The following is a 6,243-nucleotide window of genomic DNA, read 5'->3' as shown; positions in this document are numbered from 1 at the left end:
AGGCTATAAGCTACTTGCATTTTCTATAGCTTAATATTCTCATCTTCTTGGGGAGAGACACTAATCTCTCTGAGCAGAGGAGACATCTTGCTGGTGTTGTGGAGAAAACAGGAACCCTAGAAGTCACCCATGTTCTCACAAACCTTGCAGCTCACAGACAAAACTTTGAAAGTTCTCTGAAACACGCTGAGTAGGACCACCTCTGGGTGTAAATCTGCAACACTTGGCCAAATGTCTCAGTTCTTCTCCTGTCAGCTCATCTCTTCTCTACTGGTGTTAGAAAGCTGTCTGTTTGTACCCACTCTCCCCTTCTTACCCTTTCTCTCTCTCCCACCCTCCCCTCCTCCCTCTCTCCATCCCTTTCTTCCCTTTTGAAACAGGATCTCACAAAGCCCTCCTTTCCCCCTCCTTTCCCCTCCCTCCCTCCCTCCCTCCCTCTCTCTCTCCTTCTTTTTCCCTTTTGAAACAGGGTCTCACATAGCCCAGGGGCTTAACTCAAAATTGCTTATAGCCAAGACTAACCTTGAACTCCTGATCTTCCAGCCTTTACCTCTCGACCGATGAAATTAGAGGTGGGAAAGAAAAGGAAGAGAGTGTCTTTGTGCTTCTTGCCCTACCTGTCACATCAAAAGCAAATATTTTACACCCAACCTATAGTTTCTGTGCTGTGAGCCTTGCACCGAGGGAGGCCAAGAGAGGACAACCAAGGAGAGTGTCCTGTTCTATATTTCCTCACACTAGTCCCTAGAGACAGGGTCTTTCACTGACCCTAGAACTTACTGTTTTGGCTAGACTGGATAGCCAGTGAGTCCAGGCAATCCTCCTGTCTCAACAAACTCATGACATCTGGCCAAAATTTCTCACATCTGGCCAAAATTTCTATCAGCTAATATCTCCATCTCTATTGATAAGTTATCTGTGGACAAAATCTGTTTCTGGCCAGTGCTGGGGTTAGAGGTGTCCAAGCCAACCCATGAGTATTGGCAATTTCTTTTTTTATTATTATTAATTAATTTATTTATTTTATTTATGAGTATTCTGTAGGTATCTTCAGACACACCAGAAGAGGGCATCCAATCTCATTACTGATGGTTGTGAGCCACCATGTGGTTGCTGGGATTTGAACTCAGGACCTTTGGAAGAACAGTCAGTGCCCTTAACTACTGAGCCATCTCTCCAGCCCGAGTATTGGCAATTTCAAATCAGGTCTTCATGTCTGCACAACAAGTAATCTTTTCTACTGGGCCATCTCTTCAGACCCCTTTTGTGGTCATTTGAATGAAAAGGGCCCCCATAAGAGCACTGGAATAGGCACTATTAGGAGGTGTGGCCTTGTTGGAGTAGGCTTGGCCTTGTTGGGGGAAGTGTATCACTGGGCGTAGGCTTTGAGGTTTTAAATGTTCAAGCCAGGCCCAGTGTCACTCTCTCTTCCTGCTGTCTGCAGATCTCAATAGAGAACTCTCAGCTGCCTCTCCAGCACCATGATCCTACTATGATCAGAATGGACTAAACATCTCAACTCTAAGCAGCCCCAATTAAATGTTTTCCTTTATAAGAGTTAAGGTGGTCATGGTGTCTCTTCACAGCAATAGAAATTCTAAGACTAATCATTCAATTAGTAAAATCAAAGCTCCTTTTTTTTTTTTTTTTTTTTGAGATCTCGAGGTTCTAGACTCCTGGGCCTGACCAAACCACATTGGGAGAGCAGCTGTCTGTCATGCACGATGCCTTGTCTTTCAGCCACAGGTGAGATCCCTTGAAGGATTCCCCATCCTTTCTTTTGCAGGAATAACAGCACATTCCACTCCAGCATACCTCCCGGCCCGGCCATGCCTTTCCAACATGCCAGACACTGTTTCCAGCCATTAGCTTCTTCATTTGATATAAGTAGTAGAAACACTGAAGTGTTGCCATAAACAAGATAAAAATTGATTTCTTCATCTCAGAAAAAGTCTGAAGGAGATGGTAAGAAAGCACCGGGAAACTTCCTGACATCATCAATAACCAAAGTCCTCTGTGACTATGATGCTTGGGCTCCAGCTTTTGTGCATCATACCCACAAGGAAGTGGAAAAGGACCTACTTTATCAATAGGGGCCACAGATCTCTGTGTTAACCGTGTCCCATAGCTGCCCTAGGAGACCAGAAGCTTCCAGAGGACTCTTAGGTATCACAGAGTCAGGTGACTTTCCCAAGACCAGTAACAGATCAAACCTGACATCCTCCGAGGATGCTTACTCTGTTCTGTTAACACTCTGACTCTGGTACCAGATGGATGTGAGAGCATCCCTTCTAAATCAGCCTCCAGAAGCTGTCCTTAAGGAATGTGTGACCTGGGGCCTTGGCTTTCAATGCGTTCACTCCAGCTGTGACACAGGACCTGTAGCAGGCCTCCTTCGTGCCATCTTGCCTGGCAGCTTATCACCCTTCCCTTCCAGCAAGAACACCACGGCCAGCCCCACCAACCACCCCACCCACGCAGCGTGGCAATCCCTGATACCTGGCAGGGAACTTGGGATCAGAGAAGGTAAAGTACTGCAGCTGCACCAATTCTGGGGTCTCCCCGAGTCCATAGGCCAATGATTCTCTGCCTAGACCTGTGGCTGCGTGCAGACATGACCCTTATCTTCCCGAATCTGGCCCGGGCCCTCCAACTCCTGTGTTGCCTCCCACAGCAAGAGCCTCAGGAAAGGGAGCTGAACTGGCAGCTTGCCAGCCTCCCCTCCCAGGGTGCCAGACTCTCTGATCATCTCACTGAGGGGTGGTGGCTCTACTTACAAAACTGGGTACAACCATTTGAAGGCACTATCCTGGCTGCAGGGTTTCCTCAGGCTGGAAAGCAGGGTGCTGTGGGTGTTATTTGATACTAAGTGTGCCCCTGGGGAAAGATATAGTATTTTTCTTGAGGCGCCAGAAAGTGGAAAGTCCTTGCTTAGCAAAGAAATGAAAAGAGACCAAAGAAACCAAAACAACTAACAAATAAGGAACATAGAACAGACATTTGTCCTACAGACATTTGTCCTTGGGGGCTGTTTTTCCTGTCTTTGGTGCATGAGATAGCAACCAATCTTCAGATAGGGGAATTCTTGATTCTTCTCCCTAGGTGAGGTTGTACTACCAGGCTACTCTGATGGGCTGTAACTTCCAATAATGTCTAAGCGCTCTTGCCCGTGTCATGGATCCTTCCAGAGGGTTACCAGAGGCAAGTCAGCTCTAAGATGGACCTGCAAGGTCTGCTCTTCTTTATGGAAAAGCCTGGGGTCAGAATTTACCTTGAAGAACAGCCTAACTTCTTCAGTTTCTTTGGTGCAAAACAAGATTCCCCAATCTCCTCTTCTCTGCTTTTCCTGCTCCCCTTTCTCCTTCTCCTTCTCCTCCTCTTTCATCCCCTAGTCTCTTGCGGGGAGCCGATGAAGTCCTGAGTGAATGTGTATCATTGACATGAGCACAGCCATATCCAGAATGGCAATGTCTCAGACCGTGGGGAGGGCAAGGCCATCCTTTGGTCCGAGTACAGATGTTGACCAACGGTTGACCTTTAGCTAAAACGCGTCTGTACAGAAAGTATTGATCATAGCTTCCTCATCTCAGAATACTGCAGCCTGAGAATGCCCCTTGGGAGGCACCCACTCCTTACTGAGATTAGCTAACCTGACTCCTCAGTCATGACGAACATAAGAGATGCAACTCCAGGCTGCTGTGGGTGATTCTTTTTTTTTTTTTTTTTTTTTTAGAACAACTCAGCAAAATAAAATTCCGGTTTATTGTTGGACATTGTTTCACACATACATCAAACAGGCCAAAAAAAATAAACAGCAACTTCATAGACAAAAAAAAAAAAGGAAAAAAAACTTTTATCTTTGGCCTTTTTAACCATCTCATACAAACCAACTACTTATAGTACAGCTAGGTACATACACAAAAAAAAGTTACTGGAATGCTTGGAATAAGATTGTTTTTTTGATTGGACATAGCATTACCCGAGGATCCAGCTATACCACTCCTAGGCATATACCCAGAAGATGCTCGAACATATAACAAGGACATATGCTCAACTATGTTCATAGCAGCCTTATTTATAATAGCCAGGAGCTGGAAAGAACCCAGATGTCCTTCAACTGAGGAATGGATTCAAAAAATGTGGTATATTTACACAATGGAGTATTACTCAGCTATTAAAAACAATGAATTCGAGAGGTTCCTAGGTAAATGGATGGAACTAGAAATTATCATCCTGAGTGAGGTAAGCCAATCACAAAAGAACACACATGGTATTCACTCACTGATTATTGGATATTAGCCTAGAACCTTGAAATGCCCAAGATGCAACTCACAGGCCACATGAAGCCCATAAAGAAGGAAGACCAAGTGAGGGTGATTCGGTCCTTCTTAGAAGGAGCAACAAAATACTCAAGGGAGCAAATATGGAGACAAAGTGAGGGTCAGAAACTGAAGGAGGGGCCGTCTCAAGACCACTCCACCTGAGTATCTATCCCATGTGCAATCACCAAAGGTAGATGCTGATGTGGAAGACAGGAAGTGCATGCTGATAAGAGCCTGATATGGATATCTCCTCAGAGGCCTTCAAGAGTCAGACATATTCAGAGGCAGATGCTCACAACTAGCCATTGAACTGATCATGGGGTTCTCAATAGAGGAGTTAGAGTGAAGACTGAAGGAGCTGAAAGGGTTTGTGGCACCATGAGGAGAGCAACAATACCAACCAACCACAGCTCCCAGGGTCTAAACCACCAGCCTGGGAGCACTTAGGGGGGGATCCAGGGCTTCAGCTGAATATGTAAAAGTGGAGGGCCCTGCTGGGCATAGGTGGAAGAAGAGAACCTTGACCTCATGAAGGCGGGATCCCCCGGGGGGGGGTTTTTTTGGGGGGGGGGGGGGGGGGGGGGGGGGGGTAGATAGAGGTTACATCCACAGAGAAGAAGGAGGAGGGGCGAGGGGTTTGGGGGTTCCGAGGGGGTGGTGGGGGATGGGGTAAGGGGACAACATAGGAAATGTAAATAAATCATCCAATAAAATAAAATAAAATAAAATAAAAAAATAAAAAAAAAGATTGTTTTTTTGTTGTTGTTTTTGCTTTTTTTACAAGGTTTTTTTTCTCCTTTGAGATTATAATGAACATGGTCACACCACAAGTAAAGTCTGAAGTAGGACAGAAAACGCTTTGAAGGCTGGTTTGGCCACCCGTTATCATTAAAAATGGCTGACCCCTAACAATATGTACAAAAATATAAAATGTAAATAAAAATACAAACAAATTTTCCTTTTAAAGTATTTTTAAGAAAAAAAGCAGGGCCTGGGAAGTTCTGGTTCTTTTTCCTCCCATGTTGCCAATTCATGTTGTGGTTTTGGAGGGGTGGTGGAGAGCGTGTCATCTGTGGTGGCACTGCCCGCTGTGGGCGGGGCCTGCTTCTCTACTCGAAGGTAACCACGTTTAAATTCTGAGATGGGAAGTGGAGGGTGAATAGGTCACGGTGTGTAAGGTTAGCTTTTCCTTTTGCTATCTAGTCATCCTCCTCAGTCTTCTGCTTCTTGACGTCAACATCATCATCCTCATCATCCTCAGCTACCCGCTTGCCCGTAGGAGCCTCAGCCTCCTCATCTTCATCTCCATCCTCCTCCTCACCGTCACCTTCTTCCTCCTCCTCCTCTTCCTCCCTACCTTCTTCCTCTTCTTCATCTACCTCATTGTCAGCCTCCTGCTCCCCATTTTCCTCATTTTGAGCGTTCCCATTGGCAGGTGCCTCTCTTCCATTCTCTGCCTCCTCCACAACTTCCTTCTTCTCCTTCAAGTCCTTGGTGGTGATCTCGGAGCTGGTGTCCAGTGCCGCGTCTGACATGGTGGGGCACGCCGGTGGTCCGATGCAGCGAGTGAGGAATTAACGGAGTTCGAGGACTCTGGCGAGAAAGCTGCCGGAGTCCGCGTTGCAGGAGGCGGTGGGCGGCGAAGGTGGCTGCAGTGAGCGCGGAGCACGACCCGGGAACAATGCAAAGATGGCTTTTCGGAGCAGCCAGTCGTGGGTGATTCTTTATTCAAGAGGACAGCCCATCTGATCACAGCTTTATGTCCCTTGTGTCTGCTATTTCTATGTTCTCGGCATCCCATGAACTCTGTCTTCTTTCTCACCCTGGGTCTAATGCTTGGTTGGTGGGAGCTTCATCACTGAATCCTACCATAGCCTCCTCCTCCTCTTCCTCCTCCTCCTCCTCCTCTTCTTCCTCCTCC

General features: G+C 46.6%; 1 pseudogene; it reads right to left on the bottom strand.

The window, feature by feature from the left end:
* Nucleotides 1-5,517: 5,517 nt before the first annotated feature.
* Nucleotides 5,518-6,024, bottom strand: LOC114610065 (annotated as a pseudogene).
* Nucleotides 6,025-6,243: the final 219 nt, after the last annotated feature.

This window comes from Grammomys surdaster, unplaced genomic scaffold, assembly GCF_004785775.1.
Source record: "Grammomys surdaster isolate TR1022 unplaced genomic scaffold, NIH_TR_1.0 126013, whole genome shotgun sequence".
Lineage (NCBI taxonomy): Eukaryota > Metazoa > Chordata > Mammalia > Rodentia > Muridae > Grammomys > Grammomys surdaster.
This window is presented reverse-complemented; position numbering and strand designations above follow the sequence as displayed.